This window comes from Vombatus ursinus, unplaced genomic scaffold (assembly GCF_900497805.2).
Source record: "Vombatus ursinus unplaced genomic scaffold, bare-nosed wombat genome assembly UNPS02015030.1, whole genome shotgun sequence".
Taxonomy (NCBI): Eukaryota; Metazoa; Chordata; class Mammalia; order Diprotodontia; family Vombatidae; genus Vombatus; species Vombatus ursinus.
The window spans coordinates 1,268,769-1,295,210 of record NW_020954808.1 but is presented as its reverse complement, the minus strand read 5'-3'; the positions used below and the strand labels follow the sequence as shown (position 1 = coordinate 1,295,210).

The 26,442-nt window shown below is 40.6% G+C and overlaps 1 protein-coding gene across 1 annotated transcript in view; it reads right to left on the bottom strand.

Moving 5' to 3' along the window:
- The window catches only part of ARHGAP35 (Rho GTPase activating protein 35), a 151,558-nt gene that overhangs the window by 87,263 nt on the left and 37,853 nt on the right, over positions 1-26,442 (bottom strand). The window lies entirely within an intron of this gene.

The window sequence follows — 26,442 nt, the reverse complement described above, 5'->3', positions numbered from 1 at the left end:
ACAGATGAAAAACACAGGGATGCAGATTTTTCTAGTAGTGTTAAGACTGCATGACTACTTGTCAAGGGGGCTGTAGGAGCTAGATTAGGTGACTTTAAAGTTCTATCCAATTCAAAGTTTATAATTCAAGGACTGGAGAAAAATCAACAGTTGATTATTAACATGGCCAAATTCACTATCTCTAGAAATTACCATGGTGAACAAATTTTTAAATAAACAAACCTTACAAATTATCTTTCAAATCAAGTTTATATCTTATAAAAGCCTAGCATTTTTACAATTTCGTATCAGTGGGAATGTAAGAAATGCCTTGCTGAAGAGACCAAATGGTCTATCCAATTTAATTACCTTGTCTGGGGACAGCCTGAGATCATTGCTATCCACACTAAGTAACGCCATCAGAGATGCTGCTCCCTAAAAGGTCATGGAGGCCAACTCCGTACAGAAATATAACTTAGCTAGACAAAGGCTAGAAAGAGGTCATTAAACTAGTCAAGAGGGAGAAATCAATGGATGTAAGTAATGACCTCATAATGACCTAACGCAGCATTAAGAAGATTCTTGCCTCAGCAGGAAGAAGTGGAACAAGCATGGAAAAGAGGTAAAAAAATTTGGTCCCTCCCTTCATGTTAAGTGGAAAATAAGCAAGAAATGTGTGTGAGCAGTGAAAGTACATTTTTAAAAACCCACTTAAAAATTTTAAAATGTCAAATGGGCTAAAACTACATATACCAACACATAATTAGGCAGCCAAAAAAGCTAAAACAATCTTCAACTACATGATCAGCAGGAATGTCTAGAATAAAGGAGGTGATCATTCCACAGTCTTGCCCTGGGTCAGATATCATCAGCATCATCACTCATTTATATTATACTTCATAGCTTTGCAAAATCCGCAGTTCACATTTTTATAGAACTTTATGGCTTACAAAGTATTCTCTGTATGACTCTTCTGTAGGTAATGTAAACAAGAGTATACCCCTTTTACAGATAAAGAAGCTAAGGCTCAAAAAGTGACTTGTCATTGATCACATGAACAGGGGCCCCACCTACAACCCTGTGCTCTAATCACGACACTATGCCCTCTCTTACAGCTAGAATTTATCTAATTAGCGCTGGGGACAGGAGTGGGGCAACACAACCATTAATCAACCAGGTGAGGAAACTCAAAACAACAAAACAAGAGACTAAGTGGAAAGAACAATGTTTAGCCTTGAGAAAAGGGGCATATTGGTGAGAACAGCCTGCTGGATACAGGATGGCTATCTTATCTGGAGAGGTATCACAAGGTAAAAAGGCCCCTTTACAGGCTGAAGGAAAACAGGCACACTGTATTAGTGGGCTATGAACACTCCATTCCCATTCTGGAAAATAAGTGGAAACTAGGCCACAAAAGTCACTATACCATACATAACCCTTGACTCAGTTACGTATGGTACCACTATGAGGCTTCTACCCTAAAGGCTAAAGAAAGAAAGAGGAAAAAAAAAAAAAAAAAAAGAGGACCCATATGTACAAAAATATTTGTAACAGCTTTTTGTGGTGGCAAAGAACTGAAAATTAAGGGAGTGTCCCCTTCAACTGGGTAACAGATAAACAAATTATGGTCTATGAATGTAATGGAATACTACTGTGCTGTAAGAAATGATGACAGAGATAGTTTAAAAGAAGCCTGGAAAGACCTGTATGAACTGATGCAGAGTGAAGTGAGCAGAACTAGGAAAACAATTTATACTATAACAACATCGTAAAAATGAAAATCGTGAAAGACTTAGGAAATCTCCTAATGCAATGATCAACCATGATTACAGAGGATTGATAATGAAGAATGTTATCCACACCTCCTAACAGAGAGATGATGGACTTAGGGTGCAAAAGGAGACAAATATTTTTGGACATGGCTAATATGGTAATTTGTTTTGCTTATCTATGCATATTTTGCACAAGAGTTTTCTTTTTCTTTTTCCAACAGGGGAAGGAGATGGGAGAAAAAAGATAAATGCTAGATAACTGAAAAACAATTTTTTTAAATTAAAAAAAAAAAGAAAATGGTCTCTTCTCATCTTGCTAGTCTTTTAACACATTACTGTCTTTCACATACTCTATGGTTTGGCTGTACTGGCCAACTTGCCATTTGTTTCGTGGGACAACCCGCCTCCTGTCAATGTATCGTGTCTATACTGGCTGCCTTGAATGGCTGGAAAGCTCTCCTTCCTCACCCCATACAATCTCTGGTTTCCTTTAAGATTCAACTCCAATGACACCTTCCTCCAAAAGGCCTTTTCAAGTCCTCACAGTTGCTAGTGTCTTGCTCTCTAAGGGTACCTGCCATCTACTCTATATTTCAGTTTTATATACTGATTTCTATATCAGCTGTCTTCTCTGTTAGAATGTGAGTTTCTTAAGTGCAAAGGATGTTTTTGCTTTTTCTTTGTATTCCAATAGCTTAATGCAATGGCATATAGTAAGCACTTAATATAGTCTTGTTTACTGATGGGGCATTCTGCTTCAGGCTAGGGGCAGAAATAAGACTAATGGGGAAAAGTTTTAAGGAGGCAGATATTGATTCACAATAGAAAAGAACCTAACAATTAAGAGCTGTCCAAGAATGGTTTCCTCAGGTGGTAGATTGTTCCTTTGTACTAGAAGAGTTCAATGAGAGGCTGGATAACCACTTAAGAGAAGGGATTTGAACTTTAGGGAGCATATGGGCTGGGTAACAACCTTGGAGATTGCTCCCAGCTCTAAGATTCTCCAATAGAAAAAAATCTATGTTTTACTTGAAACAACTCATTCGAGTCTCAACTAGGATTATCATCTGGGGCATCAAGGGAATCCTGATTGCTAGAGTAACAGAACCCTTTTTCAAATCAGGAAATTGTGTACAACACAAGGCTCTTTGATGAAGAAACAAAACTGGAAACACCTTGGACTAAATAAGTTATTGCAGAACTCTATGGAAGTGGCATAAAATTCAAATAGAAAGGGATCTCTGAGGCCACATATTGACTTAGAAAATAACAAACTAACATTATCTATGCTGTATTCTATTTTTAGATTTGTTAAATATTCCCCAATCACATTTTGATCTGGTTTGGACTAGGGCATGAGTCTGACACCTCTGCTCTATTGCTCAATATCCTCACTTATATAACAGAAATAATATTTTCATAACCTATTTTCCAAAACTGTGGGGGGTCAAAATGCTTGTAAATTTTAAATGAATATGAATTAGCCTCTAAATAATATAGGCTATTCTCAAGGTCTCTAACTTGACATAAATCATGAAATGCCAGGTAGTGGTATCAGACCCACCCCAACTAGTTCCAGTGTGTCTCTGGCAAATCCTAACTTCTTGATGACTCAATTTTTTATATCAAATAGAACCAAGAACATATGCTCCTCAAAGCTATCTTTTTTTTTCTTTTGGTGAGGCAACTGGGGTTAAGTGATTTGCCCAGAGTCACACAGCTAGTAAGTGTCAAGTGTATGGTCTGAGGCCGAATTTGAACTCAGGTCCTCCTGACTCCAGAGCCAGTATTCTGTCCATTGCGCCACCTAGCTGCCCTTCCTCATAGCTATCTTGAGGGAATTTCCTTCAAAGTTAGATACAAGTTCTACATGGAACTAGATGCACTGCTTGAAATGAATTTGTTGACTCATTAATGCTTGTTCTTCTTTTGAAAAGCACGTAAAACAGTTAGCTAGGGAGAAAAATAATCTTGCAGCAGGATTCTCTGATAAAGATTTTATTTTCAAGATACATATCAAATGTATAATAAGAGCCATCTTCCAATTAACAAATGGTGAAATGGATATGAACTGGCAGTTTTCTAAGGAAGAAACTGAAGCTATCTATTGCCATATGAAAAAATACTCCAAATCATGAATAATGAGAGAAATGTAAATCCTGAGTTCTACTTCACACTCATCAGACTGGCAAAGCTGACAAAAGAAGAAATGAAACATGATGAAGGGACTGTGGGGAAACAGGTACATTACAACACAGCTGGTAGGGTTGTTTTCCAAGGACCATTCCAGCTGATCGACAATAGGTTGTCCAGCCAATTAATTTACAGGACCCCACATTTAGAGCTGGAGGTGATCTCAGAGCCCATCTAACCCAGCCCTCTCATTTCACTGAGTTGGAACCTGAGGACCAGGAAGGTCAGATGATTTAGGATGACAGATTTGGAACCAGAAGAGCCTGGTCCAGCTCATTTTACATGGGAGGAAACAAAGGACCAAGAGGTCAAGTGATTTGTGAATTCTTTGGTTATGACAGCCCATGAAACAAAGGAAAAGACAAAACGGCCCTCAACCCTCTTCGGTTTTGTCAGTGTTAGTGGCAGAGTGGTGGAAAAGGAGACTGAGGGAACTGGGAATCACACAGATGGGAGAACACAGAAAAGAGTCATAAAGGATGGGCAGGCACAGATGGCTTGTGATATTCAACATTGGAACAAACATCAAATATGATGAGACTGCGAGTCCATTTTAGTTTCTTTTAATACCCAGTATACAGGGATCTGTGACTATGTAGTATGTATTTTTCTAGTAGAATGTGAGCACTTTTGAAAGTAGAGACTTCTCAATGTTGTATTTCCATCCCTAATGACTAGAAGTTCCTGGCACATGGTAGGCATTTAATAAATGCCCGCTGATCTATTCTCAGTGAATGATTCTTACTATCAGTGTTTTTATTTTTAAATTTTATTGATGCCTTTTCTTTGTACATCAGTCATTTCCTAACACACTCCTCTCACTGAACTCTCCTTGTAATAGACAGTTAAGCAAAACCAATTGAGACACAACCCCTAACACCGAACCTTTCCTTTTTTTTTGTATTTTTTTTTTTCCTTTTTAGGCCATTGGGGTTAAGCGACTTACCCAGGGTCACACAGCTAGTAAGTGCCACGTGTTTGGTCTGAGGCCGAATTTGAACTCAGGTCCTCCTGACTTCAGGGCTGGTGCTCCATCCACTGTACCACCCAGCTGCCTCCAAACCTTTTCTTTTTTCAAACAAACCATAAAGGCAAAACCAAATGACAGGGTAACTATGTCTGACAACCTATGCCCAAATCCACACCAACATTCCCCCACCTCTCCAAAGAGGAGGGAAGCACACTTGATGTCTACTCTCCTACAACAAGACTGGCCACTATCATGAATCAAGTGTGGCTACCTTACTGTGGCATTTTCTTTTCGCTGTTTGGTTGTTTCAGGCACGTCGAATTTTCATGACCCTGTTTGGGGTTTTCTCGACAGAGATACTGGAGCAATTTGCCATTTCCTTCTCCAGCTCATTTTGCAGAGGAGGAAACTGAGGCAAACAGGGCAAAGTGACTTGCCCAGGGCACAAAGCTAAGAAGTCTCTGAGGCCAGATTCGAACCCACAAAAATTGAGTCTTCCTGACTCACTCTGTGTACTATACAAGGTGCCACCTAGCCTCCCTTGGTAACTCACTACTTCCCCTCAAAAGAAAATTGTAACTCCTTTGTGTGACATTCAAGGCCCTGCACACTTAGGCACCAGTTTAACTGTCCAATCTCATTTCATATTGCTCTCCCACGTTCAGAGCTGAATCAGACTATTCTGTTTCTCAAACACTGGCCCCTCCCATCTCTGCCGTCTTCACCCCCTGTTGCTTCCCTTGGCCTATTTACTTCCTAAGCCATTCTTTATCTCCTCTAAGAACTCTTCCCAGATAGGATGAAATGACCCATCCACCACCTTTGGATTTTTCCCTATCTCTATGATATACACTATTAATATGATAATAAACATCACAGTTTTGCCTGTTCTTCAGAATCCCTCCTTGGCTATATGCTACAGCTGCTCAGTTAGTAAACAATGTCATCAAGCAAATGTCTGACAGGAAGAAAAGGTGGGCTGGTCACTCATGTGGTCAGAGCTAAGGGTGACAAGTGGGCAGCTCAAGCACACCTAGGAGTGGGTGGTCCTCTCCAAAGAAGAGAAAGCAAGCAGTGTGAGGAGACACCCTGGGGTAAATTTATGACACGGACAAGAGTTGAACAAAAGGATGAGTAGGTATGGACAGGGTGCAATCTGTGTCCCTGAAAAGAGCCTCCTAATCACTGAGACTATAGATCTCTTTGAGTATTCTCAGTGTATGAGACTGATCTGAGCTCGTGTTATTCCCCTTCCTGGGTTCTCGGGTCTGTGAGGGCTTATCTAATTTTGGCATTAAGAGTACGCACTTCATGTTTGTGGAAGGGACACAAAGTTGAATCCCCATTCCCGTAAGTGGCCCAGGACACAGCTTACTGAGCCCAAACAGTTAGAAGGAACCAAAATCACCCACCTCTCGCTGTTGTTTTTCATCTTGAGATAACCCTTCCTATCTGTGACCAAGATATGTGGACAAGAACCAAAACAAGCTAGGATCCCTGCAGCTCTGGGGTCTGGCTGCGCATCCCATAAGGGCACCGTTCTGGGGAATTGAAGAGTGGGTAGCACGATGTGGTGTGGTAGGAAGGCATGGGACTTGGATATGAATCTGAACCAGGACTCTGCCCCTTCATGCTAGAGGGATCTTAGGCCAGCTGTTCCTCCCTGGGCTTGTTTCTGCCTCTGTAGGATGTGGGTGCAGGACCCCATTGCCCCTGAGGTCTGAGACAACTCACCCAAATACTCAATCAATTGCCAACCTCAAGACCACCAAGAAGCATGAAACAACAGACGCGTGAGTGTATCTCAGATGTGACTGGAGGCCCTGTGACTGGTGGGGAGTCTCAAATGCCTAAGTAAGACTCTCTGGTGGGATCACTCACCAGTCCCTGTGCCTTTGAGAGGAGGCCACATAGAGTAAGCAGCTTTTCCAAAGCATTCAATTCTCAATTCTACACAGCTACTTCTGCTGGGGAATCCTGGGAAACCATTTCAAGCTGGTGTCTGGAAGCAAATATATGTATATAGAACAACAACCAACTAACAAAGTAACAAAAATGCCCTGGGAAAATATTTAGTAGGAGAATTTTCAGGATACTTTCTTACAAACACAAAGTAATCCACAGAATCAGGAAATGCATGATGATGTAGAAAGTAACAGAAGGAAATTGGGTGGTCACTGTCTCTGATGCTTTGGGACACCAACCAGAGATACGGGTTCATAATTTGGGCATTAAGACTCCATATAAATGGGCTCCTTGGGGGAATCCATAAAAAGCTCTTTCCCAAGGCACAGTGTGACAAATAGGGATGGTTTCCTACTGTCAGGTCAGAAGGTTAAGAGCTCCCCAGGACTAAGAGTCAGAAGACCTGGGGCTGAATCCTGATTCTATTATTCCTGGGTGACCATGGGCAAGTCATTTAGGTTTCAGTTATGCTCAAAAGCGGATCTCTAAGGTTCATTCTATCATTAAATACTATGACCTTATAAAAATGAAGTAAGTTCAGCCAGTCAGTTGTAGAAGTTACACACCCAAGAGAGAAGTGTGCACGGGCTGCTGATAAGGCAAAGTGGTATCTTATAATGTCATTAAGCCACAGGACTAGCTCTGCTCTGTTGAGGGGGAGCAACTCCTGTGAAAAAGAGGCCTGCTATTCCCCCCACCAGCACTCGATGACCAACTATCACTAAGGGGTAAGGAAGTTCAAGAGTCCCAGGAATAGCAGTGCCCTCTGACTACCAACCCTGCTTAGTAGCATAATTAAGAGCCCCAAGTCTAACAATGTACGTATGTATGTATGTATGACCTTGGGCAAGTCCTTTCCTCTGTCAAATGAGAAGACTGGAGCATATGATCTCTAAGGGCTCTAGTCCTAATAGCTTTATATTTTCCTATCACCTGCAACTGGTTTAAATTCAGCACTTACTAAGTGCTTCCTCTGAGCAAGGTAGGCATTGTGTCTATCACAGACCACAAGTAGCTAGGGAGGACACAGACTCTGCTCTCCAGCAGTCATTCAAGAACTCCTCTCTTCTGCACATCCAGTGCCCAGTACAATGCCTGCCAAATGGTAGGTGCTAAATAAATGCTTGATGAAGTGAGATGAAGCCATGCTACAAATACCATGACATCAGGAGAAAGGGCTAAGTAGCAGGCAGAGTATGGTGCCAGGCAAAGCACTAACACCAGGCTTAGAAAAGGAAGCTGGAGATAGATAAACTTTATTCTCCATGTTTCAAAAGAGGAAATTATTCTGTGAAAGCACTAAGGAACAAGGACAGAGCCCACAAATGCCTGTTCTGAAGGCCCATTTTATAGCCCAAAGGGCTATAAAAAATGTGCATATCTTTTGACCCAGCAATAGCACTTCTAGGGCTGTATCCCAAGGAGATCATAAAAAAAGGGAAAAGGACACACATGCACAAAAATATTTATAGCAGCTCTTTTTGTGGTGGCAAAGAATTGGAAATTGAGGGGATGCCCATCAATTGGGGAATGGCTGAACAAGTCGTGGTATATGAATGTAATGGAGTACTATTGTGCTGTAAGAAATGACGAGCTGGAGGACTTCAGAAAAACCTGGAAAGATTTGTATGGTCTGATGCTGAGTGAAGTGAGAACGCTGTACACAGTAACAGCCATGCTGTGTGATAACTAATATTGATAGACCTAACCCTTCCCAGCAATGCAAGGATCTAAGACATCTCCAAAGGCCTTGTGACAGAAAATGCTATCTACATCCAAAGAAAGAACTATGGAGTTTGAATGCAGATCAAAGCATACTATTTGCTCTTCTTTTTTCTTCTGTTTTGATTTGTTTTCTTTTTCTTGTGGTTCCTTCTATTGATTCTAGTTCTTCCTTACAACATGACTAATGTGAAAATGTTTAATAGGATAATAGGAATGTATATGTATAGCCTACATTAGATTGCACACCATCTTGGGGAGGGAGGCGAGGAAAACTTAAAACTCAAAAGCTTATGGAAGTGATTGCTGATAAATCAAAATAAATTAATTAATAAAAAAAAATAAATGGTGGGTTTTAGCATAAGGAAGGACATTCCATTCCTGGCTAACAATGAGTACACTATCTTTTAGTATGATACAAATAAAAATAGTAAAATAATAAAACATGGGAAATTGGATTCTTATTATTAGCCTCTGTAGAGCATTCTCTTCGCAATAACCCTGCAACAAATGTAAATCCAAGTGTTTCTACTTGGATTTGGAGTCTGAGAATCCAGGCTGCCATCTGAGTTCTGTCATGCAACTGGGAGACCTCAAGTGAGTCACTATCTCTCTGGGCCTCAAATTTCTCATCATAAAATAATGGAGAGGAATTACATGAACTTGGAGCTTCCTGCCATTTTTCAGATGAGGTAACTAGGGCCCCAAAGGTTTCTAATAATTCATCCAGCATCACTTCACTAGTGAATGGCTGAGCCAGGACACCAACTAACATCTTTTGACCTTAGGACTGGTGTTGTGTATCTCAAAGGGACTCATAAGGTTTGTAAAACAACCAACCTGGTAGTAGTACTTGTTGGGAATTTAGAAGCTGAAGAAACCCAGAAAGTCAAAGGGTAACAGAGCCTAATGCATGGGTGGGGAACCTGTGGCCTTCTAGGTGCTCGGATGCGGTCTTCTGAGTGAAGCGCTCAGTGGGCCAAGGACCATGAACTTTCGTTACAACTGACGGAGATGGTGGGCACAAAGGGTTATATCTTGCCTTCTCCTGCCAACATACTTGGTGGGCGGGAAATGAAGTCAAGTTAGTATTCCCCCTCCCACCCTTGTGGGCAGAGTTCTCTTCTCTGTACAAGGGACTGGCTAGGCACGGGATCAATAAATCAGAGCCACAGAATTCCTTAGAGTTACAATAACTGTAATAGTCAAGGACGACTGAAAGGAACACAACAGTCACAGGATGTGTTTCAGTCCTAGCTCTGCCACTTGCACTGTATGGCCTTGTGCTGGTCATTCCAGCTGGCCGTTTGTGTCCTAATTTACAGAACAAGAAGGTGGGCTACCATGACTTCAAAGGCTCCTTCCAAGGCTAAATCTGCAATCCTATGACCCAGTCAAATGCTAGTGTTTTACAAATGAGGAAAATGACACCTAGACAAGGGAAGGGATTTGCCCAAGGACACACAGCTGGTCTCAACAAGTCAACAGACATTTATTAAGCACCTACTATGTGTCAGCTGGTGAATCAATAAGCATTTATTAAGTGCCTACCATGTTAATGTGGGCACTGTGCTAAGTGCTGAGAATACAAAGAAAAGTAAAAGACAGACAGTTCATGCTCCTGAGGAGCTCAGGGTGGCAGTGGATGGAGTGCTGGGTCCAACTGACTGTGTGACCCGAGGCAAGTCACACTTCTGCCTGCCTCAGTTTCCTCAATTTTAAAATGGGGATAATAATAGTACCTACCTCCCGGGGATGTAGGAAGATCAGATGAGATAGCTGACAAGAGCTTAGCACAGGGCCCAGCACATAACAGATGTCTAATACATGCTAGTTTCCTTCCTTCCTAACTGGCGCTGTGCTAAGTGCTGGGGATCCAAAGAAAGGACAGAGAACAAAACAAAAAAATCACTAAGAAACACTCAGGTCCCTTATCTCAAGGAGCTCAGAATCTAATGGCAACTTGCTATTGTCAAACTGAATAGAAATATACATAACGATCCCTGTGGACCGCATGTTGACTTAAAAAAACCACATATTAACGTTATCTATGTTCTATTGTATTTTTATTTATTTTATTAAACATTTCCCAAGTACACTTTAACCTGGTCTGGCCAGAAATTGGGAGTGGTGCTCCCAACACGGACTGTTGGGGTAAGCAACATGAAACAACTACGCACAAACAAGACACAGACAGGATAAAGTGGAGATAATCTCAGAGGGAAGGCACTAGCCTTAAGAAAGACTGAGAAAGGCTTCTGGCAGAAGGTGGGATTTTAGTTGAGACTTGAAGGAAATCAGGGAAGCCAGGAACTAGAGATAAGGAGGGAAAGAATTCCAGGCACAGGGGACAGCCAGTGAAAATTCACTGGATGTTCAAGGAACAAGCAAAGAGGCCAGTGTCCCTGGATTAGAGAGGATGGGGGGTGGGGGAGATGTAGAAAGACTGAAAATGTATGAAGGGGTCGGGTTATAAAGGGCTTTAAAATCCAGGATTTTCTATTTGATCCTGGAGTACTGTAATAGGGAACCACCAGACGATGAAGCAAGGACACAGGTGAGACTTCATGTCGGGTCTTTTGATTACCAATCTAGCGCTCTTTCCACCAGACTCCAGTGGCACAATTCCTGCTGCAAAAATACACCTTCCTTGAAGCAAAAAATATGGACGTATGCTCCAGAATACAGGAAATCTCTGAAATGGGTCATCTGGGGCTTTGGAAAGACTGATTTAAGCTTTTAGCCAGCTGGACTTGAAAGGCTTAATCTCATGCAAACAGATGGGCTATTCTTGGGCAAAGGGCGTGTGTATCCAGCCTCATAACACAGTATCATCCAACAGGCCCACTGTACAGCATCCTGGCAAAGAGCTAGAAGGAAAGACAAAAACTATTTAAAATATGGAAAGGGAGGAGAGGAACCTAAAAGTTCAAAAATCTATTTAGGAAGTGACCTGGCTTAAAGGACAAATTTCAGATTCTTAAATAGAGAATAACGTCCCTAAGTCTTGATCAAGGAAACTGTGAAAGATGTTTCCTTAGCATTACCCGCATGCCACGCAAAATTCAAGTTAGGAAAACATACCCCACCTCCCATGCATTCCATTTGTTTTCCAGCCTAAGTAACAACGAATCCATAAGAATTCAGAGTAGAAAGCAGGACCAGCGAGACTACAACTGGCGACAGACCGAGTTTTCACCATGACAGAGTTGCTCCTGTTCTGAAGCATTCAGAACTCGGAACAAAGAAGGGAAATCTCTGAGCCAAGATGTTCATTGGATGAAACTACATTCCACTGATGAATAAGGGGGGCTGTTTTCAGCTAAAGAACTTCCTTAAACTTTATACTGCAGGCTTTCTCAAACTCAGCAGTTTCCAACTGGTCAGGAATCCAGGTAGCTGAGGGAAAATCCGAATGGTGGTTCAAATCAAAACAAAACCAATAAAACGTACAGGTGAGAAATTTCTCTGCCTCAAGTTTCATTGCTGCTCAGCGCAAACAAACTTCTCAGCCTGGCTTCCTGGAGGCTTCCTGATCTGATACCTCACAAAATTAACTACTCTATACTCTCACTGCCTCAAAGGCCCTAGAACAGGGGTTCTGAACCTTTTTTATATCCTGGACCCCTTCGAAGTTCAGTGAAGCCTATAGACCTCTACCTCCTTTTCTCTAAATCATGTTTTTAAATGCATAAAATAAAATGCATAGGATTACAAAGGAAATTAATACAATGAAATGCAGTTATCAAAAAATGAAAAAGGCAAACTTTTGTTATATGGCCACAGTATTCCCATCTCTCCACAGTACACACAGTGGGCGCTCTAAATGTTTGTGGAATATTCACTAAATGTGAAACAAAGTCAAACATACCACTAAGGAACTTCACAGCCAAGACAAAATCAAGACTGGACTTTCCTCTAACACGCCCAGGTACCACAGCACATCTAGCAAGCATTTTACTGCCAGAATCTGATATTGCTACCAAAGCAAGATATAAAATGACAGTGGAGTCTTCCCTCTGAATTTACTGGTAGTAATGTAAATTCGACATTGATTTTTAAAACAGAATAAATTTATCTATTTCAACAATTAGTTCTTAAGCACTGACAAACAAGCAAATATTTTCTTGTCCTTTTGGAAAAACACAACACACATGAAGACTGGAGGAATTATTCCAGGCCCCAAATGCCTTACTAACAGAAGATGGTGCTGAAAAAACCATTTCTGTGACTAGGGAAAAATAGGTCAGTTTATATTCATGTCTAACAGTAAGCCTTACAATTCCCCTAATGGTATTTTTAAATGGCATGTGTAGCTGAGACTATTATTTCTCATGATTCCTACTTGCATTTCCATTACCCTAAAAACTGCTACCCTAGAGCATGCTCCTTCTATCAGCAGTAATGAAATTTTATAAATAATGTACAATTAAAAGTCACTTCCAAATTTAAAAAAATTCAAGAATATAAAAAGTCACTAAAACTAGGCAGGAGTCAAATATGTTCATTCACCCACTTTAAAGTTTATTAAATACCTATTACATGTAATATATGCACTATAGAAGGCGAGATAAAAAGATCAATGAGCCAAGCACCATATACTTGGGGGCCTTACAGTCTAGTCTAAGAAGGAAGAGATCAGGCATCTAAGTAGATACATCTAAAATTGCTAGAGCCTGAGAACTGAAAGAGGCCTTAGTCCAATCCAAATTCCTTAATATCTCCAAGCTTCAGGGACCTCAAGATTAAATGGAAATCATCTTTGGATTGCCAACTTCAGACTTGCTGTGATGATCAACCAAGTAACCTATTAAAAGTGAGAGCCTTGATAAAGCACCATATAATTGTCAGTTATTATTATTTAAGCAGATGTGACAAAGCTACACTGAGCAAAGGCTACCACTCTTCTCCACAATCAGCTAAGTGTGCCTTCCCTCTGCAGGCCACACAACAGGGATATCTACAGCCTACACTCATCTCACAGTGCTGCTGATGACTGCTAGAGCAGACCATCTATAAATGCCCCTTCCATGTCCAATTTCTACGACTACCACATGCTACAAAACATTACTTAGAATTAAACACTGCTTTAGACAACTAGGTTACTTTTCTTCAAACAGATACTGCCTCGTTTGGGGTATGGTGAGGACGCTGGGTTCTCCAAGGCCATGCCAAGAGCATCCAGGCTCTAGCAGCTCCTACCAAACTGGAAACACTATCAATGCAGGCCTCGTGATGGACACTAGGGCTGCCATCTGAGAGCCAACCAAATTCTATGTGGAGCACTTTATTAGAGAAGTCAGCACCACAAAGGGATGAACTTTTTTCACCAACACACATCATGAACACCATTTACAGACTAAGACTTTATAGCAGAGGGAAGCCTCTTAAAGATGAAATCAGGGGCCCCTGAAGTAAACTACTGCTTCAACAGTGAGAGGGGCTTTTAGAAGCACCTATTTTGAAGACAATTATGATTATCTCTTATATTTGTGTATTATTTTCACAAACATAATCTCATTTGAATCTCACAAGGCTCTTGTGAGAAGGCTTAAGGACAGTAGGTATTTTAAGTAAAGGGGTCAAAAACAAGGTGTCAGTCAGTTAATAACATTCAGTAGGATTCTACTATATACCAAGCACTATGTTAAAGGGGGAGGAGGGCCTTGAGGTACACAGGTAGGAAGAAAGGTAAAGTTGGTATTGGCCCTCCAGGAGTTCACAGTCTGATGGGGAGATAACAAGGAAAGAACTACGTCCAAACAAACTATGGAGAAGATAAACTGGAAATAACTGACACAGGGAAGGCACCAGCAGTAAAAGAGATGAGGAATGGCTTCCTATAGGAAGTGAGATTTTAGCTGGGACTTGAAGGAAGCCAGGAGGCAGGGAGGAAGAGGAGGGAGAGAGTCTCGGGAGCATCTCATTCATGGAATAACCAGGAGGCTGGTTGTCACCAGGCCGTAGTGTATGTGGTGAGTTGTAAGAAAACTGGAGAAGTATGTGTAGGTACAGTTTCACTTATAATTATGAAGGGCTGTTAAAGTCATAGGATTTTATATTTGATCCTACAGATGACAGGGAACCTCTGGAGTTTATTGAATAGGGTTCGACGTTACCAGACCTGTCATCCATCCCCTTACTCAATAAACTCCAGGGGTTCCCTATACAAAGTAATGTCAGATCGACAAGTTCATTATCATCTCAAGACATTTTTCAGAATCCCAGCGTCAGCAGAATCTCAGAGAACACCTGTTCTATCTTTTACTTGAAGCCAACGGGGATCAGCTCAGTACTCCCAGAATGACCTCTCCAATTCCTCCCAAAGGCTTTCAATTCATTATATGGCCTCTTCTTCTGATTGGTGGATTGGTAAATATCTCCCAGAACCATTTCTACCCTGACAGGTGCCTTTCCCCCTACCTCAAGCTTCGATTTATATGTTGTTTGCCCCTCGTTAGAATATAGGCTCCCTGAGGGCAAGTATTTCCTTTCTTTTTCTTTCTATGCATTTCCCAGATTAGCACAGTGCCTGGCATACAGTGAGACTTAATAAATGCTTAATCTATCTCTAGGCATAAAACCCTTTTATAACGACTCCAACAACCTATCCTCCATCAGTATGTAAGCTACCTGTGTGTTGGTTTTCTGCTGGACTCAGAACCAAGACAAACCAAGATTGCACAGCATTCACCTCCCTGTCTCATAAAAAGCAGTTAAAAGATTTGTTGAGAGAGGAAAAAAAAAGTCTGGTGTCAGCATCATCAAGGAACTTGGGCATGCTCCCCTGCTCCCCAATGCTAACATAATAAAGGGGTTCCCTGGTATGGGTAAGTACATATAAAGAATGGAAGGCCAAAGCAATTATAAACTAAGATTAGTCAATATGCATTTTTTCAAGTTTGCTCAGAACTGAGAAGTAACCAAGGAAGTATTCCTACCCATACAATGCTTGTCCATACACCTTTTCTAATCAATTCTGGATCTCTTATATGCCTGCCCTCCAATCATTTATGTAAAAAGGTCACATTTCTATAGTAATTTGCAGTTTAAAACACAATTCCTGACAATGGCCTTTTGAAGTAGATAGTAAAAGTATTTTCATGTCCATTTCATAGATGAGAAAATTGAGGTTTGGAAATATGATCTTTTCTATTCTTCGTATACTGAAATGTTCATTCATGTTGATGTTCATAATAAAAAAGAAAACATTTTAAAATGAGAAAAGTTAGGTAAGTAAAACAGACTAGATAAACAAGACCTAGTCAAACAGCGCAGTATTCAAGAAAGAATTACTGGGGTAAACAAGAAAGAAATGGTGTAGAAATCTGGAAGAGACCAGCATCTTACACCATACACCACCATACTACCCAAATGGATAAGCAACCTAAAATTAAAAGGTCACAAACAGGGGCAGCTAGGTGGTCCAGTGGACAGAACACCAGCCTTGGAGTCAGGAGGACCTGAGTTCAAATCCAGCCTCAGACACACAACGCTCACTAGCTGTGAGACTCTGGGCAAGTCACTTAACCCCAATTGCCTCACCCCCCCCCCAAAAAAAAAGTCACAAACAAAAATCTAGAATAACAGAGGAACCTTTCATACTCTACCACTAAGTGGAAAATTCATAATTGAAAACAAGAGACAGAAGATAAAAGATAATCATGATTATATAAAATGTAAAAACCCTTTACATAAAATTAATGCAACTAGAATGAACAATTATTAAGGAAAAAAATCTTCACATCAATTATCTCTGATAAAACTCAGATGTCCAAGATAAAAAGGAAATTGACATGAATTAAGACCAAAGACCAAACAGGTAAGTGGTCAAAGGTCATGAACAGTTTTTAAAAGAAATAAAGTAGAGGCAGCTAGGTGGCACAGTGTATAGAGCACCAGCCCTGAAATCAGGAGCACCTGAGTTCAAATCCGGCCTCAGACCAAACACTTGACACTTACTAGCTGTGTGACCCTGGGCAAGTCACTTAACCTCAACTGCCTAAGCAAAAAATAAATAAATAAATGAATAAATAAATGGATGGACGGATGGATGGATGGATGGATGGATGAATGAATAAATAAAGTAGTGGACAGAGAGCCATGGACTTTGAATCCAAAGGGTCAACCTCTTGAATAAATCATCTAACCTGTCAGAGCTGCCAGGTCATTGGAGAGAGCCATAGATTTGAGAGAGGGAAGAGATCAGCATTGATGGAAGGAGTTCCTAGTCCCACAGTTCACTAGTGAAATCAAAATATCAGACTCTGAACAACCCTTCCACCCACAGTACTTAACTCCAACTTTAATTTTCACACATCTCATCACAAGGCTCAGTGAAGTACATTATTCTGTATCTTAAGGAGTGTTTAAGTTTATGGACCCAAAATAAGAGTAAAAGTCTAATAAACTAGAAGGTAGTAGTAAACAGTAAATAAACATTGGTTAAATGCTTGGCTAAGTGTTGGAGATACAAATGAGAAAAAGAGTCCCCTGCCCTCAAGGACCTTACAATTTAACAAGGGAAGACAACACCCAAAAGAAAGCTGAAAAAGAGGAGGGTGGAGGGAAGTTACCTGACCCTAAGGCATGGTGGAGTCTCACAGTAGTATAAGCAGGTGGGAAACAGGAAATCCCTCTGGAAATGGAGGTTTGGAGTTCATGGCTCCACCTTCCAATCAAGGGGCAGAAGACAGTAATAAGGGGTGAGCACCAAGGCTGACTGGATCTTGCAGGATGATTAGCTTCCTTCACTTGTGATAAGTGATGGAGAAGCTGAAAATAATTTCTCCTACACGGCACCATACAGTCAGTCAACAAGTATTTAAATTTACTATCATCAGACACTGTGCTAAGCTACAGGGACATAGAGAAAGGTTTAAAAGAGAGAGACGGAGAGAGAACCAGTTCCTATCCTTAACGGGCTCTATTCTATGAGAGACACAATAGGTCAATTATTAGGTATGGTAAAATATATACTGAGTAACTAGAAGGCCATCTCAAAGTAGAAGTACTTAACAGCTAGAGGAGGGAGGAGGGCTTCATCTTGCAAAAGTGGGATTGAGCTGAGTCTGAAAGCAAGCCAAGGAAACTGAGAGGCAGAGGTCAGGAGAGAGTGTTCCAGGCATGGGGGGGACAACCAGCTCAAAGGCTCAGAGGAAAAATTCTTGTGATTTTTTTTCTTTTTTCTTTTCCTGATCAAGATTTGGTCTGGTGCATTTTCTAGATCTGATCTGAAGAGGTGGGGATGGCCCACTGTACTTCTTCCTGCTACTCTGCCATCTTGACTCCACTCTTTTATGTGCTTTTTCCATAATTAATTAATATTAATAATTAATTTTAGGGGCAGCTAGGAGGCGCAGCGGATAGAGCACCGGCCCTGGATTCAGGAGGACCTGAGTTCAAATCCAGCCTCAGACACATAACACTTACTAGCTGTGTGACCCTGGGCAAGTCACTTAACTCCACTGCCTAACCAAAACCAAAACCAAAACCAAAATAATTAATTTTCTGCAATTAATTAAATGTTGTATCCCCAAGTGGAATGTCAACTCTATTTTTCATCTGTGACTCCTCAGTCCCTAGTACTGTATCTGGCATATATATGTCTCCATTCTCTTTCCAAGACATCATCACGAGATAGCAAACACTCTGAATATAGACAAGACTACTTAATATATAAATCTAGTGCTGTACTAAGGAGATACTTTATAGAATTAGTCCAAATAATTCATTTGGAGGAAGAAAAAGTCAATACCTCAAGTAAAACGATGAAAGACACAGAAATGAGAGAAGGAAGAGCATTATTAGACCTTAAACTACATTGTAATGCCATAATCATCAAATATATTTAGTACTGATTAAAAAACAAAAAAATTAGATCAGTGGAACAATGCTAAACAATACCCAGAAGCAATAAAATACAGCAGTCCAGTGTTTGAGAAACATAAGATTACAACCACAGGCAGAAGGCCTCCTTACTCGAAAACTGGGAAAACTGGAAAGAAATTTAGCAAAAACCAGTCTGAAATCAGAATATTACTCTATATACCATAATATGCTTATAATGGATATATGATCTAAACAGAAAAGGGCATATCCTTTTCTAAAATTAGAGGACAATAGAAGAGTATCTTTTACAAGGTACCAGAAGCTTGTAAGGAACAGGATATGGATACATGCTCTAAACAGAAAAAGCCGTGTAATTTTGAAGAATAGAAAATATTCTCAACTATGGTTAACTAAGGTTAAATTTATTACTAAACAAGGCATAAAGGAGATGATAAATGACCAAATAAAACAATTTTTGTAATATAAAATTTAAAAGTTCTGAGAAACTGTTGAGCAGGGGGGAAAATCTTAGCATCAAGTATCTCTGAGAGCAAAACAGCTAAGATACATAGGAAATTGAAAGACACCAGAACCATTTTCCCAGCAGATAAGTGGTCAAGGGACTTGAACTGTTTTCAAAAGAATTACTGTTGCTCCAAATTACTAATCAAATTACTAATAAGTGCACATTAAAATAATTCTATGGTTTCACCTTATATGCAGCAAAATTACATGTATGTCAAAAAAGTAAAGTCAATATTTGAAGGATTTAGGAAGATAGACACACTAATACCCTAGTGGTAGAACTGTGAATTGATCCAGGCATTCTGGAAAACAATTTGGACTTATGTAAGAAAATTGACTGAACTGTTCAGATCCTCTGACCCAACAATCTCACTACTGGCACATACTCTAAGGTGATCAAAGAGGGAAAGAAAGGCTCCATACATGCCAAAATATTCACATTAGCTTTTTTTGCAGAAGCAAAGAATTGTAAACAAAGTAGGTGTTCATGATTGGGTTGAAGAAACTGTAATGAAAGAGAATACTATTATATAGAAAGTAAGAAGAGACTTAATATGAACTGAATACCAAGTAATTAATCAGAACCAGGAGAAAAACATACACTACTGCAATAACATACATGAAAAGGAATTGAAAGGAAGCCAAACTGATTAAATGCAGTTAATGGTCTTACTAGAAAACAGATCCCCAATTTTCTCAGGAGAGAAGTGGGGGAGGGGGGAAAGAAGGGAGGATGACAATGGGGATGGACTATCAGCAATAGCTAGCATTTCAATAACACTTTAAGGTTTCCAAAATGCTTTACAAATATTATCTCATTTTATTCTTACATTAGCCCTGCAAGGTAGGTTCTATTATCTCCATGTTATAGATGATGAAACTAAGACTGAGGGAGATTAAGTGACTTGTCCAAAACTACATCTGAACTCGGGTCTTCCTGACCTGAAAGGCCCAGCTTTTCCCAAGCCCTTTTAATTCTAGTTCTTTCCCTCTGTTAACTACCTCCTATTTATTCTGTATAGAGCTTGTCTGTATATATTTGTTTACATACTCTCTCCCCCATTAGATTGTGAACTCCCTGTGGGCTGGGACTGTGCTTCGTCTTCACACAGGGCCTGGCACTGAGGAAGCACTTAATAAGTGTTGATTGCTTGACTGATTGACTGAGTATTCACTGTGTTCCCCAGCAGCCTTAGAAACTGTCTATATGATCGCACAAGGTCAATTTGCTAGCTGCTCTTCCTTTCCTGTTTTCCTTTGTTACAAGGAAGGGTTCAAAGCGAAAGACAGCATATGGAGAAAAGTTTGTGAAGTACAAGCAAAACACATTGATAAAACTTATTTTTTATAAATGCTTTGGTTAAATAAAATTGATAAGAAACTCAGTTGATGCTACAAACCTCAAAAATCTAGGCTGGACAATGTCAAGTTTCTTCTACAGTGCGATCCTGGAGCCTCTCTTTCTTAACAGTAATGCTAGTTCAGGGTTACAAAGCCTTTGGTATCCACTGATACTCTTGTGAGTAACAGTTTTTCAAATATAAACTGCCTTCAAATATAAGCTACAACCCTACACTGAGATCTCTTTGAAAAGAAAAAAATATAAGCGTACAAAAAAAAATCATAGGTTATATTCACGCTTTTACACTACCCAGATGTAAAAGTACAACTTCTATCCAGATTAAAGTGGCATTATCTTCAATTTACAGACGACGAAACTGAGGCCCAGAAAGGTGGAGTAACATGTTCAAAATCCACAGCTGGCAATCAAGGCAGCTGTGTTAGGCTGACCAATGGAGGCACATATGGAACACCAATATTTATAATCTTGGGTGAGTCACTCATGCACGACAGGCCTCAAGGGAGTACTGCCCTGGACAGCCTCTCAGGTCTGGATCTACCATCCTCTGTTCTGTTTGGCCTCCAGTGCCTCCAAATACCACCACAGAGCCCAGGATATATGGTAACTAGATTTGTCCATTCTTTACATGGTCTCTTTACTGCAGAGAAAGTGATTCACCCACTGTGGCCACAACATTCCTCTCTCCCACAGCCACACCCACTGGCTAATTTCACAACCTGGAGCATAAAAGGCACCTTAAAACAAGTGTTTACAAAGGAAATACTGACACAGGAATGTGGCGTCCACTCTTCCTCTGAGCCTGGTTAGGCACTAGCCTTTCCAACTTAGAAGAGCAGGAGAGTGAAATTCTCCTGGTCTATAATCAAGGCTGTAATTTCCTTCCCGTACTGAAACCAGAGATCCTGTGGCTCCCTGATGATTACAGGTCTGCCAAGGAGGAAGGGCACAGGAACAAGCAAACACTAAAACTGCTAATTGACGGAAAAAAGCAAAGTGCCCTTTTAAAGGATCTCCTGGATTCAAAAACCATTAGAGCTGCAGAGCCCATCAATGCAGAAATGCTGTGAATTTCTGCAATTTTATTGTGTACCTCAACTTTACTGAGGCTGGTAATTGTGCCAATTAGTTCCTTTACTGAATCCCAAGGATTTCCCAAGGAAACCATCATTTTCATCACCAAACAAAAAACAGTTTTGTCTTCTCTTTGCCCATCATTATTAATTTTAATTCTTTTTACTGCTATTACTAGCATTTCTTGAACTATTATATCAAATAACAGTGGGGAAAATGGGCATCCTTATGTTGTTCTTGTATTTATTGGAAGAGTTTCCCCACTGTATATAATTCAAGGGGTTGGTTTTACATAGATCTTATGCTTAAAAAAAAAATCCTGTAAATACTTTGTAGGCTTTTATCATGAGTACATACAAAACTTTGTCAAAGGCTTTTTATCCATCTACTGATAGTGAAACCATATGGTTTTGAAGGTTTTTGCTTTTTAAAATGAGTTGTTTTCTTAATGTTGAACAATTCTTATAGGGCTGGAACAAATGCAACTTGATTATAGTGGGTAACTTTTTTAAGTTAACTGCTGTAATTCTGGAGCTATATTTACTTTAAGATTGTGAATCTAGCTGTGTGACCCTGGGCAAGTCACTTAACCCCACTGCCTAACCAAAAAAAAAAAAAAGAAAAAGAAAAAGATTGTGAATCAATATTTTCTAATAATATGCCTCTATATGAGGTAACATAAGAAGAAATAATGAGCATGTTGGTTTTAGAAAAACATGGAAAGACTTTCATGAAATAATGAAGTGAATTGAGCAGAACGTTGTATACAGTAACAGCAATATTGTTCAAAGAATAACTGTGAACAACTAAGTTATTCAGAGTATCATACAAACTTAAATCAACTTGCAGCTACAAAGGATCTATGAAGGAAGATGCTATCCACCTCCAGAGTTGAGACTGATAAACAGAAGTATGCACAATATGGTTTTTACATTTGTGTGTGTGTGTGTGTGTGTGTATGTATGTGTATATATATATATTTATGTGTGTGTGTGAGAAATGGTCGCCTTCTCTAGTGTGGGGTGGGGAGGGAGGGAGGGAGAGAGATATCTTGAAATTTAAAATTTAACAAAAAAAAATTAAAAGAAATGTCAATGGTAAAATTTCCTAGCGAATTAGCAATTTAACAGGGATTACCCTTCAATAAACAAGAAGTAAAACAAACAAACAAAAAGTAAGTAAAAAGACCTAGGTGAATTCAAGTCCAGCCTCAGATCCGATCCATTATAGCTGTGTGGTCCTAGGCAAATTATTTAATAACAGCGCAGACAGGTTAAGTACCTTGCCCAGGGTCTGAGGCCAAACTGGAACTCGGCACTTCCTCAATTCCTCCAAATTTAACCCCTCAGAGTTTTAAGCAACTCTCAGTCACCAACATGCTTTTCTAAAGAGTTTACTGAGAAGCCATAGGGATATAAAGAAAGCTTTAGAAAAAAATTCCAATCCCTCTCCTCCAGAGCCTCACATTCTTAGGCATATGGAAGCGCTCTATTGAGCAGATGGAAGGTCATTTCAAAGCAGAAGAGGTATTAGCAGCTGAGGGGCAAGGGGATTCATCTTGCAAAAGTAGAATTTGACCTAAGTTTTAAGCAAGCCAGCGAAACTGAGACAGAGGTCAGGAGGGAGAACACTCCAGGCATGGGGGGACAGGAGCCAACGTGCCCATGCAGCTACATCACAGAGCACGAGGAAGGGAATAAAGGAAGAATTTTAAATGCCAGCAGGCTAAAGCAACAGTTCAGGTGAGAAGAGGTGAGGGGTGGGGGCCCTGTGAGCAGAGGGAAGGCAATGTACACAAGAGACTTTGGGAAGACAGAAACGACAATATTTGACAACACACTAGATATGTGGGGTGACTGAGAGGACTCAGTGAGCTACAGTGAGTGGCACTGTCAGCCTGGATGGATGGTGGCACCCTGAGGGAAGCTCAGAAGGACTGAGGGTTTGGGAGGAACAACAGTGAGTTTAGTTTTGGACATGTTGAATTTGAAACGCCTGTGTGACGTGGAACAGGAGAGGTCTAAAAGGCAGTTGTGATGAATGACTACAGCTCAGGACAATCGTTAGGAGCTCGAGCTGTGGGAATCATCTACAGAGATAATCATTTTTTATAATTGCAGAAAAGGTACCTCCTGGTGATGGGAGTTCCCTTGACGAAATCCCAGGTCCAGTCCCCATCCCCACTGTTGTTCTATGGCTCTCTGTCTTGTCTTTAACCATTTCTGGTTTAGGTGTTTAGATTCTATGTGTCTCATTTAAGGAGTCTGGTAGGCGGGGTGTTTTTAACTTAGACTTTGTGCTAGAATGATCACAATACCAAAGGGTTGACTTCCAGCAGTGATGCCAAACTCAAACAGAAACAGATCCCTGCCGGCCTCACAGTGACTTCAAAATCACAAGTTATTATTATCTATGCCATATTTGATTTTTCTTCATTTTGTTATATATTTCCCAATGACATTTTAATCTGGTTCAGCCTGAACTCAGAAGTTCTGCAGAGTGCTTTAGCCAGAGTATCTGAAGTCCAGACACCTCTACTTTACAGAACTAAACAAAATAATAACAAAATCCTACTGAAGGAACAAAAGATCTCTGACACTGAGGACAGTAAAGAAGAAAAGTAGGGCTGAAAAGGGAACAGCACTTCTAAACCTCAAACTATATTATATGGCAAGAATTAGTGAAACCATGTTGTACTAGTTTAAGAAGAGAAAAGTAGCTCAATGACAGAAACTACTCCGTCACCAAGCATTTATTAAGCTCATCCTACGTGACAGGCCCTGTGCTCATTTCTGGGGATACAAAGAAAGGCAAACGTGGTCCCTGCCCTCAAAGGACCTCGTATTCTAATGGAGGAGACAACATGCAAATGATGTTCACACAAGAGTAGATGGAAGGGAATCTCAAAGGGAGGGGGGCTAGGGGGCGCCATGGTGCACCGAGCTCCAGGCCTGGGATCAGGGAAACATATCTTCCTGAGTTCAAATCTGGCCTCAGACACTAGCTGTATGACCCTAGGCAAGTCACTTAACTCTGTTTGCTTCAGTTTCCTCACCTGTAAAAGAGCTAGAGAAGGAAATGGCAAACCACCTCAGTATCTCTGCCAAGAAACCCCCAAATGGGGTCACGAAGAGTTGGACGCGACTGAAATGACTCAACAACAACAATCTCAAAGGGAAGGCCAGCAGCAGGAGAGGGAGGATGGGGCCTGGAAGGGCTTACAGCAGCACTGTGCAGCAGAAGGTGGGATCTGGGCTGAGTCTGAAGAAAGACAGGAATCAGACTGTGGAGAGCCTTGAATGCCAAACTATGGAGTTATTATTTTATCTCATAAGCAACAGGAAGCCAGTGAAGCTTTGCTCATTAATATTTATATTTATGTCAATGATAATACAGAAAGTATCAACACATTTACAGTTCCTCCCTCTCATCTTCATTAGGATTCCCTGTCCATTCATCTCTTTTTAAACTAAATCATTTCTACCGACATTTCCCTCTTGATGCCTCAGCCGCCCTGGACCCTGGTGCCGCCCTGGACGCCGGGGCCGCCCTGGCAGCTTTTCTCCAGAGGGTTTCCTGCTCCTGCCCTTTCACTCATACCTCTCTTGACTGCTCCTCCTCAGCCAACTCTGCCAGCTCTCCATCCCTGCCATGCCCACTAACCGTGGGTATCCTTTGTATCTCTTTAATTTATTGGGGATGTGGAGTATTTTTTTCAAGTGACTACTATCTATTTCTGGGGATTGGAGCTAAGATGGCAGAGTAGAGAAAGCACTCAGCCAAGTTCTCTCAACATTTCCCTCCACACAAACTGAAAATAACACTTCAAACCAAATTCTGGAATGGCAGAGCCAACATAAGGTCAGAGTGAGACATTCTTCCAGCTCAAGACAACTGAGGTCATCAGAAAGTGAGACATGTGACCAGGGTGGGAGGAGCCTGGCCCACACCTCACAGGGGATGAAACATCAGTGGTGGGACTAGGTGGTGTTGACAGAAGCAACAGCACCTTTGAGAGCTCTAGAGCCAGAGACAGTAACAGAACCTGACAACTGGTCAGGAGGAGATTACAGGGGCCCCTGTGCTAGCACTGGACACAATTCCATTGGCCTATACCCACTTCTGGATCATAGTTCCAGGGTGGAAAGGAACACTTTGGGTCAAGAGGAAGCAGGAGCCTTGAAGAACAGTATCGCTTCTGGTCCCAAGGGAGCAGGGCTCCTGAGGAGCACTATCAGTTGCAATCCCAAAGGATCAGGGGCCCTTCCTGGGTAAAGAACAGAGTGCAGTGACCACACGTCTCCCCAGATCACACCACTTTGGAAGCACTGAAAACTTCCAAACCCCCAGAACTAGTTCTGAAAATAGCAGTGTGAAAAAGCCTGAAATTTGAGACTGTGCTCCTTTCTGCATACCAGGAACACAAGTTCAAAATCAAGAAAAAGGGTGGAAAAACGAGCAAACAACAAAAGAAATTGACTATAAAAAGCTACCATGATGACAAGGAACAGCAAGACACAAACTCAAAGAAGACAATGGAATCAAAACAGTTATTGAAAAATATGAATTGGATACAAGCCCAACAAGAATACCTAGAAAAGCTAAAATACTATTTTCGAAATCAAGTAAGAATGATAGAGGAAAAATCTGGTAAAAAAAATGAGAGCAAAAGAAGAAAATTATGAAAAAAACAAAAAACAGAATTAGTCAAACGTTGGCCTTCTCTACTGTGGGGTTGGTAGGGAGGGATGAAAACAGCTTGAAATGCAAAATGCAACATTAAAAAAAAAAGAATTGGTCAAATGGAAAAAGAAATACAAAAATTCACTGACGAAAATAACTCCTTAAAAAGCAGATTTGGTCAAATGGGAGAAGAGGTACAAATGCTCACTGAAGAAAGTAATTCCTTAAAAATTAGAATTTGGCAAACAGAAGCTAATAATTCCATGAGACTTCAAGACATAAAACAGTCAAAAGAATAAAAAAAATAAGGAAATGTGAAATATCTCATCAGAAAAACAAATGACTTGGAAAACTGATTGAAGAGAGAG